A 14,267-nucleotide genomic window follows, 5' to 3' on the forward strand; every position below is an offset into this window, starting at 1 on the left:
TCAAGATTGGGCACTTTAACTTGACAGCCAATTTTATCATGGGGAGGTTTATTTTTAAAAAGACACCTAAGCAATACTGTTACTATTACTACTACTAATATTAATAGTAATAATTGCTTATAGGACAAGCACTGTGCTTAGCACTTTTTATGTAATATCTAATTTTATTAGGGCAAGCCTATGTGGTCATTCACTAAATGCTGCTTTTGTTACTCTACTGGAGGATGCAGTGCCAAGACCCTTTTTCTCTGAAATTGTGGATTATCAGAAACTTAGCTGTTTGAAATCAGATCAGTAAAAATGGAACAGCCCACTCTCGCCTGGAAGATCTGAGTCACTTTGACACTGAGAAGCAGCCTCAATTTTCAGCCTAGGTGCAAAACTTCAGATAAGGGTTTTTCAGACATAATGTTCAGCATTTATCTTTACTTTATAGTTTCTAAGGAAACAGAATCCAGAGTCCACTTCTCAACTCAGTCCTGATGTTAACTCCTTTACATTAGAGACTTGCTCTTTTTTGGCATTATCAAAATTCTGCTCCATTTAAATATTTTCTAAACTCCATCCTTCCCCCATGTCCCATGTTTAACCCTGTTTCTTTCTTTACTTGGTGAGAGCTCCATGGTTCCTCTGTGTGCAATCTCTCTTGATGCAACAATAAGCATAACTTCGTTGAGCTAGAGGTATGACCTTCAGGTTCTTTATCGAATGGGCTCTATTAGTAGATATCATAATCCTTAATTTAAAGATTAGTAAAATAAGGTTCAGAAAAGAACTTAGAATCACAGAGTAAGTGACAGAACTGGGATTCCAACCAGGACTATATGATTTCAAAACCCATTCTCTTAATTCTAAGCACATAGAGTCACAGAATGTTGGGGCTGAAAAGGAAACCAAGTATGCCATGTTGCTAAATTTACATGAAGAATTAGGACTAAAATCAATGTATCCTGACCTCCCAAATCCCATCACATGGGTAATTTTGTTTTTATTCAAATGCCAATAAGCAACTTTTCACACTTTCTCTTTTGAGTGTACCTTCTGTAGACCCAATATGTTCACGGGGCTTTGGGGATATCCAGAGCCGTCACTGAGACTCTAACACTGGTAACTTCAGATAGTACTCAGAACTCCACGTACTTCCCGATTATCCCCTCCCTGACAAATAAGAGTATAAGCCAATCAAATTAATGTATTTCAATTCCTACAGCTGCTGAAACACAATGCATGAAACTTCTTAGCTATAGTTAATAGCCTACTTCCCTAAAATGAGTAAATCATGTGAAAGCATCATCCTTCTCTTCCTTTTCTACCCCATCCCCAAATCAGAGTACATGGATAACCAATTATTCTAAGTCTTCAGTCAACCCTGAATTATACATGTAGCTATACGTGTGTTACCCAAGTCCTGCCGTTGGGAAGCTGTGTAAGGCAGCACAGCCATCAAAACTCAGAATAATTTACTAATTATGGCCACTTATTTAATGAATCCTCTCAAATCCCATTAAAATATCCCTCACTGCCTAAGAGAAGCATCCATCTTGAGCTACTGACTTAGATGTGGCAACTAGCTAATACTATTCAATGCAAATACAATGGGAGTTAATCAAAATCATGCAAAAGACACATGATTCCATGAACTTGATGGAAGTGTCATGAAAGAACTGCCCTGGTCAAATGCAAAGGGATTATTAAAAAGCAGCTGGCAGATATATATCCTTTAACAATTGAAGAGAGAAGTTATGGAATGGGCTCTTCAAAACACAATGATTTGAATAGCAAGAGGAATAAGTGAGGCCCTGAAAAAATTAAGTCCTTGAGAGCTTTGCAGAAACATATCTCTTTAGCTGTAAAATATACCCTCACAATTGTAAGATAAGATAATTTATTATATTTATGTTCATCTTTATTTTTTTTCAAGATCTTCACTTCTAAGAAATTTTAATACCCATTTAAAGCAAATGAAGTCTAAATGTCTGTTTTCTGTTAACAATTGTCTCTGGATGGTGAGAACTGCTGAACCCCTTTCTTGGTGAGAAACGTGTGTTTGGGAATCCTTACTCCCAATTCCTTTGAAGAATTTAACTTCTTTTTTCCTTCCTTGGTTGTGCCTCCTTCATCACACATGATGTGTTCACACATACCAGCTCCTCACTTATTTCTACCCTCTTCAAGTTGGCTTTCACGGCCCCTTCTACTTAAAGTGTGGTCTGTAGACCAGCTACTTTACATCTCCTGAGAGCTTGTTAAAAATGCAGACTCTCGGGCTTGGCCCTAAGCTTCTGAGGTAAAATTTACATTTTAACAAGACCCCCAGTGAGTCATATGCATCTTTACGTTTAAGAAACACTGTTCTAGATAACGCCAAGCACTTTGTCTGCAATATTGTAGCTTGGGAAATCTAGAGGTCACTCTCGTCTTCTTACTGTCTTGCCTCCACATCTAATAATTTATGAAGTTCTTCTATATAAGGTGCCTATCTCCTGTATTATCCTTCCTCTGTCTTTCTCATAATTCTCATTCGGGCACAAAAAAGCCCCCTAACTGCTCTCTCAGATGTCATTCTCCTCATCACCCCTCTGCCCAGTATTTATTGCATCTTTTCTGAGTGGTATTTCTCTTAGTAACAAACAAGTCTGTTATCGCTGAACTTCCTGCAACTCTTGAAAGACCAGTTATAGTAAGAGTAGTTGTAGTAAGATCTAATGTCCTTGGAGAGCCAAGTGCCTGATGGTTCCTGCTACCTCTCTAACCCTCTTTCCTCCCTCCCTCCACACCATCATGCACTCTTGACTGACTCCACTCAAAGCTACTTGGAGCTCCCTAAAGAACAAGTGAACCCTTACACCTCAGTGGTACATTTTCACATGCTATCTAAGCCCAGGGCAGAGTGGCCTTTCCTTCCTGATATACTTAGGAAATTCTACTAAATCCTCCTAAAACCACTGTCCCCTGAAGCCTTTTCTAGCCCACACAAGCAGAATTAATTGATAACCTGTTTATGTCCCATTGAATTTTGTACACACTACATATCACATTATATTGAAATGACGTTCACCAATGTATTTCTCCAGTTTCTGTCAGGGCCCAACCAGGATATGAGATCTTGAATGAGAGTGAATTTATTCATCTTTGATCACTAGCATTTAACGTCTAGCATTCAGAGGATGATCAATAAATCCCTGTTGAATGCATAAATGATTCACCATAAAACAAACCTTGCTCCTCAAATAATTCTAAGTATAATTATTATAGAAAAATATTGATGACCTTATATTATAGAAAGGCAAAATATGAGTGGAAACTTATTTTTTATCACTGACATATTTAGTAATCACTATTGGAAGAAAAAGCTATTAATGAGGTTCACATGAATGATATTACCATTACTGCACAGCAGTTCTGAGCAGCCCCAGTTTTAAATTCAGTAACTTATGAAACCTTACGGACTGCAATAAGAGGTAAGTTATGGCCTAAGCATGCAAACTTGTATGTTTAGAAAAGGGAATTTTCGTTTATTTTGTTTTGTTTTAAACGGTGTTGAATGAGTGGAGACATAAAACAGAAAACTTCCAAATTTAGAGTGCAAAATATTATCATTTTCCATGCTTATATCGCAGCCATACAACCTAGGCAATACATCAGAATCACCTGGGAGCTTGCAAACCATATTCTGATTCTACTTCAGAGGATCAGAAAGAGGACCCTACTTCAGAGGATCAGGGTATCTAGAAAGGGCTCAATCATGTTTAGTGAAAGTGAAAGAGAAGAAGAGAGAAAGAAAGGAGAGAGAGAAAAGAAGGATAAAAGAAAGGGTAGAAGAAAAAAGGAAGGGAGAGAGAAGGGAGAAGGAAAAGGGAGAGATGGTGGGGGGAGGACAAAGGGAGGGAGAGGGAGAGTGCATTGCAAAGACAATCTACTTTCAATAGTGGCAATATCTCAACATTCCTCTCGTTTTAATGTGTTTTCAGAAACCTGACAAGAAGCCTCTGTACTGGACTTAATTTTTATCCATATACTTTATGACTCAGATTATGTATAAATATTAGAATTCAAACTACTCCTTGTTGACATGTGCAGGTAATTTTGAATACAATTTTCTTGATAATGCAAGGTCCTTCAAGAACACTGATATTTCTATTTGGCTCCCTTCCTGCTCAAGGAAAACGCTGTTTTCATAATAATGTTCATTTCCTTGTCATAGTCTCTTTACATTCAGTAGCACTACATTATGGTTTAGAGCTGGGGTGTCCAAACTTTTTTCAACGTTTTTCACCAAGGGCCATATGCGGTAAAATACACAAACAGCCGGGCCACTCACTGGAGGTGAAGTACGTATTGCCTCACCTGGTTTATTTAAGTAACCTAAATGTATTTTTGAAATTTGCTGCGGGCCAATAAAAAATGGATCGCGGGCCGCAGTTGGCCCGGCCGCAGTTTGGACACCCTGGTTTAGAGCAATACCATGATTTTATTTTATTATTCAAAGGAGAGGTCAAAATATAAAACACTAGGACAAAAAGATGTGTATTTACAAAGGAAGGACTGAAGCATATAAATCTCTACTATCTGAAGCACAGACCCAAATACCTTATAACTTAAATTTTGTCTTAATTTAGGGCCCATAGTAAATTACACTGTCCATTTTCCTGAGTAAAAATCAAGAGATTTAAGAGCTTTTAAAGCTAGCTTAAGCACCTTTTCCAATGAAGTTTTCCCTGTCCATTTCACCACCCTTCTTTTACTCTTCCACTGTATCTCTATACTTAAGAGTATAAGATTGGAACTGTTCAGCTCAAATTTGCATAACTGTTTATATTCTGCTATATTCTCAGATTGATAAACTACTCGAAAGATGAGGCTCCATTATTAATCTTACATTTTTCAGTATACTATAGTTTCTGGCTCAAAGAACAAACTTAATAAACGTTTAATAGATCAGTGCCTTTAAAGGCCAATAATGGAGTAATAACATACTTCTACTTATGGTTTTCTAACAACAGAAAATAATACATAATTAAGCTGCGAAATGCAGAGAGAACAAAACATATTGAGGCAAAACAATTGTTTAATTTCAATAACAAGAGACAACCTTTGTCAAAACTTTTTTCCACTGTCAAGTTCATAATTCTATATATCATTGGACCTCTTTTAGATGAGTATTCACCAAGGGAGTTGTTTCTAAGTTGTTACTTACGTCCTTCTAAAACTGTTTGTATAAGGTTAGTAGTCCTTGATTGCATTGAACAAAAAGGACAAGGGAATGAGGTAATAAGCTTGTATAGCTTCATGTATGTGGTGGTGGTTGTTTTAGTGACCTGGCCTTAACTGTTTTTCTGACTCCCTTTTATAAAGCTGTATAATTCTCATGACACTTTCAATGGCAAAACATGCCTGATTTGTTTCAAGCCCAGCTCTTTAGACGTTTATGTTTGACTACATTTGTCTGCCCAGCGCTTTCGAATCACAAAACAACCTTGACTACACATACTGATGAGGGGACAATGCTGACAAATAATATAGCTAATGCTACTACATAAAATTAAGTCTGCAGATCTTCTGCTATTTATTGAAGTTTCTTAAAAAGCAGGCTACAAATGTAATCTTTTTTTCATACTTTTATGTTTTGGGTTATTTTACTACCACCAGATTTTTGGTCCCTCCGAAACCTACATTTCAAATTTCATGAGGGAGATAAGCTTTATGAAACAACTTATAACTTTTCTGAAAATTACACATTTGAAGACCCAATTTTATTCTTTCACGCTGCCACTGAAACAGTCTTCTTTCTGATCACCAGGCAATTTTCCAACTTCTCTGACATTTCTCTTCCTAAACAATTTCTTTCAGAAAAGCTTTTGGCAATAATTTAAAACTTCAGTCTACGCTGGTGAGGTGGGTGAATTAGAAAAATCTGAAAATAAATTCCAATGAAAATGAAGCAAGAGCTGAACACTTACCTGAGTCAGTATCTTCCTGGTGAGAGCTTTGCTCTGTCACAATCAAAGTTTAACTTAATAAGGAAAAACATGCTACTTTTAATTTTTGTGCTCAGCTTTAAGCATTAATTTACCAAGAGGATACCAACGACTAAACCATAATGTTTCCCCCAAGTAATTCCAACTATTTTAAAAAGACAAAACTTGAATTTAATATTTGCCATAATCATATTGTTATTGTTTGTGTGTGTGTGTATGCACATAATAAAGAGATAATTAGAATGTGACTGTTAGGGCTCAAATATTGTCTTGCCATTTATTAGCTACGTGACCTCAACTAGTTTATTTAACCTCCTCTCAGGGCCTCAGTTCCTCATCTATAAATTGGTAGTAGTAACAATAACAACCTCGTAGGGTTTGTGTGAGAACTAAATAGTTCATACAAGTAAAGTTCTTACAACAGTGCAGGGAAAACAGGCTTCAAAAGGCAGATCCCCAAGGCTGGCCTGTGGGATGGGTATGTGTTAGACCCTTTCTAGGATGCTGTTAGCAGTCAATTCCTAGGAACCAACCATATTAAAATCAAGAATATTTTGCACTTTCAAAATTCTTAAAAATAAGTCTTTATGTTAGTAATTTGCCCCAAAGTTTGATGATCTTCACTTCTTTATCACTAACAATTTCTATCTCTATTCTTCCACAAAGATGAGGAAAAGACACATAAACAACTTTCTGCTGGAATACTGATGACTAAAGTTGAAGGAGAGCTCCTTGTATGCTAGGTCCTCTGATACATGCTTTATAGATTGAAGTTTATTTTATCCTCACAAATTCCTAAGGAATTGGGTTCTCTTGTTAACCCCAATTTATACATGGAAAACAAGGCTCTGGCAGGTCACCCAGCTAGTGGTCTGGTTGTCAGAGCAGAGTGACAAGATGTCTGTGTGACTTCAGGGATAAAAGCTGAGCTCCTCAGTGTGACTCTATGGTAGGGAAGGGGCTGTATAGCAAATTCAGTTTAGTATCTTCATTTCCCAGTGAAGAACCCACAGTGAGGTAGTGACTCAGCTGATACAAAATCTAAGTCTTTTGTCTTACAGTCTGTGAGTCTCTGTCACACCATTCTGCATCCTCCTTTCCTCTAGCCTAATCCTGAATTTATATTTTTCCACTTATTCAATTTTGAGTAGAAAGTTGGGGGGGGGGCATGTTTGCCCTGAATATATTCCTCCCCCACACATCCATTTTTCTCCTTTGAAGCAGCAACAACAGCTGCCAAGTGGAGGATCCCCCCCAGGGCTTATAGAGCATCAGTCAGCTTCACAGATGCAGGCAGAGATGAGAAGACAGAAATCCCTCCTTTAAAGAAGCTTGCTAATGTTTTTCTCTCTAAATTCATTCTTTCATTAGTGAATACTTTTAAGATAACCCTGAAACCTCAAGGCAAGAATGGCAAATCAGTGTATTTTAGGAGCTATGAGTGGTCCTAATTAATTGCCCAGGGCCAAATGAAGGGAGTTGGGTGAATGCACATTCAGATCTCTATATTCTCCAATTGATTTTATTTAAACTTATCCTTTCCATAACCTATAGTCTCTTCCACCTTACCTATGCTATTGGAGACAAACTTCATTAGCCAAAGGCAAGAAGAAGAGAAGACTGCTTCCATATTGTTTAGAGTTTTAGTGACTTGAGGCTTATGAAGAAAAGTCAGAAAAAGAGCTGGAGACAGTACTCTTTGGCTTAGACCAAAAGTGCTTGAATTCTAACTCTGAAATTTGGAAAGACAAAGCATTCTTAACCATAAGCATAATGTTTCAATATTTTACACTATCCTTTACTCATGGATACATCCATCATGCACACACAGAAACACACATACAAAATGCAATATATTACACTGGCTCGTTTTGCAAAAAATAGACTGTATTATAATTTCACACTGAAAATGGTCTCCTTCTTAAACTGAGGCAGGGCATAAACAAAACAGTAACATATTTCTTTATTCATTGTTTAATACATATTTATTGAGAACTTACTATGGTCTAGACACTCTTCCTGGCATTGAGAATACCCCAGTGAACAAAACAGGCAACATTCGGCCTTTGTGGAATTTTATTTCTAGTAGAGAAAACAAATAACAAACAAGATGAATAACTCATAATAAGTTCTAAGGAGAAAAAAAGTAAAGCAGCAAAGACAATATGAAGTAACCAGATGAATAGAGTAGAAATCTGAGATGGCGTGGTCAGCAAAGACCTTCTGAGAAAGTGATCTTTGAATTAAAACAAAAAGGAAGTGAGAAGATATTTGGGAGACTGGAATTGCACCAGAGAAGAGCAAATCCAAAGGACCTGAGGTGGAAGTTTATCTTGCATCTTTGAGGAGCTAGAGTATCTCCAGTGAAATGAATAAAGGGAAGAGCTTTAAGAAACGAGATTGGAGAGCTGAGGCCAGATTCTATAGAACCTTTCAGTTCATGCTAAATATTTTGACTTTTCCCATGAGTGTGATGGGGATCTATTAAAGAGTTTGAAGCAGAGAATTAATAGAAGCAGACTCATATTTTAACAGGACCATTGGGATTAGGGAGTTAAAAATAGACTGAACGGCTTTTGGTCAATAACTGGTGGGTTTTGTAATAAACCAGATGAGAGATGATGGTAACTTGGAGCAGCATGCTGGTAGTGGGAGTGGTATAAAATGGTTAAATGCCAGATATATTTTGAAAGTAGAGAAAAGAATACCTGCTTATGGAATCTATAGGGTTGTAAAATTTTTTAAAAGAAGAAGTTAATGTTGAAACCTATCCTTTTGGCCTGAACCATGGATTTGAAACGGGGAAAACTATGGAAATGACTGCATGTATATGGTTTTTTTGTTTATTTCTTTCGGGTTTTGTTTTGTTTTGTTTACTGGAGATGAGGAAGGCACGTCAAAAGCTCATTTTTTAACATGTTCAATTTAAGATGTCTATTAAACATCCAACTGGGATGTCAAGTAGATAATTGGATATACAGGTCTGAATTGATAAGAGAGGAAGAAATGAATTTGGGAGTCATTAGCATATAGATGAGGAAAAAATCAACAAAAGAGAATGAGAAAGATGGGTCAGAAAGTTGGGAGGAAAACTAGATGAATGTGGTATTCTCGAAATTATTTCAAGGAGGAGAAAGAAAAAGTTTGATGAATGCTGCTCATAGGTCAGGAAAAGTTGAGAACTGAGAACTGACTGCTAAATTTATCAATGTGGGTTCATTGGTAGCCTTCATAAAAGTAGTATCAGTGGAGTGGGGAAGTGTGGACAAAAACTTGATTAGGAAGAGAGAAACTGAAGATGTTGAGTATGGACAACTCTTTCAAGAAGGTCTGCTCTAAAGGGACAGTGAAAAATAGAGGAATAAATGGAGAAAAAGTGGGATCAGGAAAGTACTGTTTATTTGGTTGTATTTAAAATAAGAGATACAGGGAGAGGTGGTATCTTGTTGGGATGACCCATTAAAGAGGGAAGATTTACTGATGTCAGAAAGGGAGGAAAGAATTAAGAGACTTGTCTTTGAGGAGGTGAGATGGATGAGATCTAGAGCAGTCTACTCAAAGGGTGGTCAAAGAATGTCAGCATGAGCATCAGCTGGGAGACTCTCAGAAATGCAAGTTATTAGGCCCTATGCTACAGTTAATGTCAGACTCTTAAGGTGGGAACTAGGAATCTGGGTCTTAAGCTTTACAGGTAATTCTTATGCAGGATGTCTGAAAGGTATTAAGCTAGTGCACAGGAGAGGGATCCACCTTACCAAGGAACAGACAATTCATCCATGCCAATAGGAGAAAAGGTAATGTATGTAGATGAGCTGGGTAAGTAGATATGGTAGTGGGACCTTATGCAAGTTGCCTTGTAATTGCTTTGACTTTTTAGTGAAGGAGGAAGCAAGAACATTAGTTCCTTTTCTCTACTTTGAGTTGGACTATTAGCTCTAGAGGCCCCAAGTGACTTTGTGTCACTCAGAACAGTGGTATTATTCTCTTCATCCACCATGACTAGGAAGTCAGCATATACTCTAAGCCCAACTCAGCTACCCCCTGCAAAGACACAAAACTTACCACCTTTTCTGGGCCTAATGTTCCTTAAGCTGATCTAACACATTTTGGCCCTGCCTCAATCATGCCACTTCTTACCAAAGATAAGGCCGCCATTTATAGAGCATCTGACATGCCATAGGCACTTTCAAATATACTCTCTCATTCAGGCATTCTAATAATCCTTCCATATAGATACATTTATCCCTTATTTTACAGATGAAAAAAATGCAGACTCATAAGTGGAACTGTTTATTTACCTGACCATTTACATATCACTCCTCCATCGAGAGTATACAGTATCCCCAAAGTGATTTCAACACAAGCACTCTGTCTCTCACCTTCCTCTGTTTATACCACTCTTCCTGTTTTTCCTACTTAACTTTCTAACAAGAGTTCACTTGTTTTTTTTCTAGAGGTCACTTTGATTTAACTATTCCTTTAGCCAATCAACACAATTCATCTTTCATTATTCTACCCAATTGCTACCTATCCCATCCTTTCCTCCTGCTCCTTCTCTGCTTTTCCTTCTTCATCAATAATTTCTTCACCCCCTACGGTTGGTCTTTACATCTAATATGTCATGTTCTTTTCTTCCTCAACCACCCACAAAGTTCAAATGTTTTAAATTACAATACAGTACATGCAGACAATTCCTTCTTAGTTTAACAAATAATCTCTTTTTTCACTTTGCTTGAAGTCAAACTTTTGAGTTTTTTACCGTATTCTATGTAGCTATCATGTCTTTCCATGTATTTGACTTTTTCATATCTGCGTTAGCTGAGTTCACCAGAAACCCACACACACCTACCACACAGCACCTAAACTAGAAAGTGTATTGAGCATTAAAGCAATGTTAAACCTTTGTGCTCCAAATCAAGGAAAAAAAATTCCAAAGACAATACATGCCAATATCACATAAGATCACCTCTAAGTCATTTTTGATCAATATTTATTTGCTTATTAATTATTTATTACATAGGTTTATCATTAAATACTATCTTAAATAATAAGAAGACAAGCTACTATAAGAAATCTAATGAATAAATATATCAATATCTTTTAGCATCCCATTAGCAATAATACACTTTGTAGGCTTTATTGTTATTGATCCACGTTGAGCTTGTAAAAGAAAAGTGTAGTCAGGTCACGTTTTCTGTGAAATTACTAGAGTTACTAATAGTTTCACTATTTCCTAGTGATTTAAGTTGTTTCTGTTGGTTATTTCTAAACAAAAGTGTATAGGTAATTATGTATAGGTAACTAAATCTAGAGATTATCTTGAATTAAAGTCTAAATAAAATCATTGGTAGTTTTAAGACTGTGGTCTTAAATTAACAGTTTTTTTCATCTATGTTGGATACATTAGTTTTACTAAGGTTGTGCGGTCTAGTGAAATTAACTCGTTTCTAAACTCTGTATATGGGTGTATTACCATCCAGGGACTCAATCTACCATAGACAACTCATATCCAATATGTGGCAATAAACTCTATCTTCTTAAAGTCATACTTCTATTTTATTTCCTATCCTGATGAACATCATTCATCACTCAAACCCTAAACCTGAAAATTTCACTAGGTAACTAACCCTCACTTTTCACATCTACTCAATCACAAAGTACTGTGAATTTTACCTCAAATCTTTATGAAATCAATCCTTATGAACTCCACTGACAGTTTCTTATTCCAGGACCTCATCATATTTTGCCAAAACTATGAGAATATGTCCTTAAGTGACCTTCTTATCGTTGATATGTTTTGCTATTCCTGCAATCCCCACCTGTATAGCCTGCGTTACAAAAATGCCAAAGTAATCATTTGAGACATAAAATTAAGGACTTCACTGCTTTGCTTAAAATTTTTGAATTACTTAAAAGATAATATGCAGACATTTTTGAGTGACCCTGAAGCCTGGGAGCTGGTCACTGTTACTATTTCAAACCTCATGTCTTGTCACTTACTCCATCACCATTCAAATTACCCTTGTGGAACTTCTGTAACCATTGGGTTTCTTGCCGTGAATATAGGTTGCTACTTCTACACAGAATAATCACTTCCCACATCTGCAAATTAAACTCAACTTCTAAAATGGAAACTATAACAATAGTCACTTCAATAGAGTATGAAAGCACCACAAACTATTTGGCTCTTTACTAATTGAAGTTATTTTTACTTCCCACAATTAATAATCATTATAATTTAAGCTTTTCTATTTTAGTATGTCCTATTTAAACCTGCTCTAAAAACACATTACAGCTTTTATGTTGTTGATAAACATTATCAAATCATAAACTTTCACTATTGTTCTCTTTCAGTCTTTTTTTATTTTTAATTTTTTATTGGGGAATATTGGGGAACAGTGTGTTTCTCCAGGGCTCATCAGCTGCAAGTCGTTGTCCTTCAATCCAGCCCACCATCCCATGCGGGAACTGAACTAGCAACCTTGTTGTTGAGAGCTCACACTGGAACCAACTGAGCAGTCTGGCCTCCCCTCTGGAAGCTCAGTGGCAGCTTGTCTTCAATCTAGTTGTGGAGAGCGCAGCTCACTGGCCCATGTGGTAATAGAATCAGCAATCCTGTTGTTCAGAGCTTGTGCTCTAACCAACTGAGCCATCCAGCGGCCCCCTTTCAATCTTTAGTGTAGTTACTTGCATCTCTGGGAAACTGCAAGAAGCATTCCATTTGTGTTTTACTTTTATTTCTTTCATTTTGATTTGCAAATAAGAGCAGTGGTTTCCCTGACATTCAATCCTATTTTCTTCTAAAGATGCTATTATTTTGTTGACTGATAGTTTCATTAATAAGTATAATCGCCATCTGCCATGATGCATCTTAAATTACCCAGTAATTGCATGTATATGAGTTTTCAATTTTGGAAATCGAGCTCTTGAAAAGACACTTCCCTCTTTTATTCAAGTTAGATAGAGTTACAGGAGTATTTCTCAATCAATTATATTTATAAATCCACTTTTTGTTGTTGTTGTTGTTATTGCTACACTGTAAGACTAATGTAAGATTTCACAGACCTTTCTATGAATACTCTATTGTTTAATGCTAAATTTAATATATAAACTATTGTTCTTTTATAATCATTGGTTCCTCATATGATATGATTTTTAAAAGACAAAAATAATATTTGGCTTTCTCACACTGTGGTTAAAAATATGAGTCAACTGAAATCCTTTGGATATATTCTGAAGGAATAAAAAATAGCCTTTCCTAGGTGATAGATGCAAGGAAGACTGAGGAGTATCTCAGTATTCATCCCCATTTAAAGCTGTTTTTGAGAATAAAGAACATACACACCTCAATAAATATGAACATTTTTATTGTTCATACACACCTCTTTCAATTTTATTAACATACACACACCTCTTTCAATTTTATTAAAGATATTTCTTTATTTCTCTTGCCAAAACTGTTTAAGAAAAATATATGGTTGAAAATTCCAATTACAAACAAATTCAGAATTCTCCTAAGGAATCAAAGCAATATTTTTCCTTTCTGTAACAGATTCCTTTTCAGGTATTTTTCATGAGTCATACTTCCCTTCATATCTTCTTTCTATATTTTTATTTTAAACCACACATATTATAGAAGACAATGGCCTCTGATTTATTCCATTCAGAATCTGAGATTTAGATGTGGGCAATTTGTAGTATTTGTAAAAATAATATAATAAAATTACCCATAAACCCCACATTCAATATACACATTTGCCAACAAACTCTAATAAACAGATCATTGAATGTTAAAGCTGGAAGGGGCCTTGGAGAGGCCAACCCCCATATATTGCAGAGAAAACAAAACAAAACTGAAACCAAGGACTTTTAAGTCACTGGCCAGTCACACAACTAACTAGAAGAGAGCAAGGACTAGATCCTCAGAGTCCCTGAATCCAATTCTGTGCTTTTTAATAAGTTATACATTTTCTTTCATGACACCGACTTCCCATATCAGTCTGCCAGTCCTCACAAGGTTAAAGTAGGGTTAACTGAGTTTGCCACATGCCTGAGCAACTACTAAGCACTTATTTGTAAGAGCAAAACTGGGAACATAAGAAGTTTCCATAACAAAAACTTTTCTCCAAGGCTGTCTTTTCTGTCTATTCATATGTAAGGTACCCAGGGTAATGTTCTCCACAGGCAGGAGCTATTCATCTTTGACTATTTCTTTTTAGAGGCTACAAAGCTCATTTTAGGTTACTGTTTAAAAAAAAATTATCTCTTTCTCTCAGTATTTAATCATCT

General features: G+C 36.3%; 1 protein-coding gene across 1 annotated transcript in view; it reads left to right on the forward strand.

Annotated features, from left to right (window-relative positions):
• OLFM3 (olfactomedin 3) overlaps window positions 1–14,267 on the forward strand; it is a gene marked incomplete at both ends in the record, with an annotated part of 202,433 nt that overhangs the window by 136,800 nt on the left and 51,366 nt on the right. The gene's annotated exons all lie outside the window — the stretch shown is intronic.

The sequence above is a fragment of the Rhinolophus hipposideros genome (assembly GCF_964194185.1).
Source record: "Rhinolophus hipposideros genome assembly, chromosome: 19".
Lineage (NCBI taxonomy): Eukaryota > Metazoa > Chordata > Mammalia > Chiroptera > Rhinolophidae > Rhinolophus > Rhinolophus hipposideros.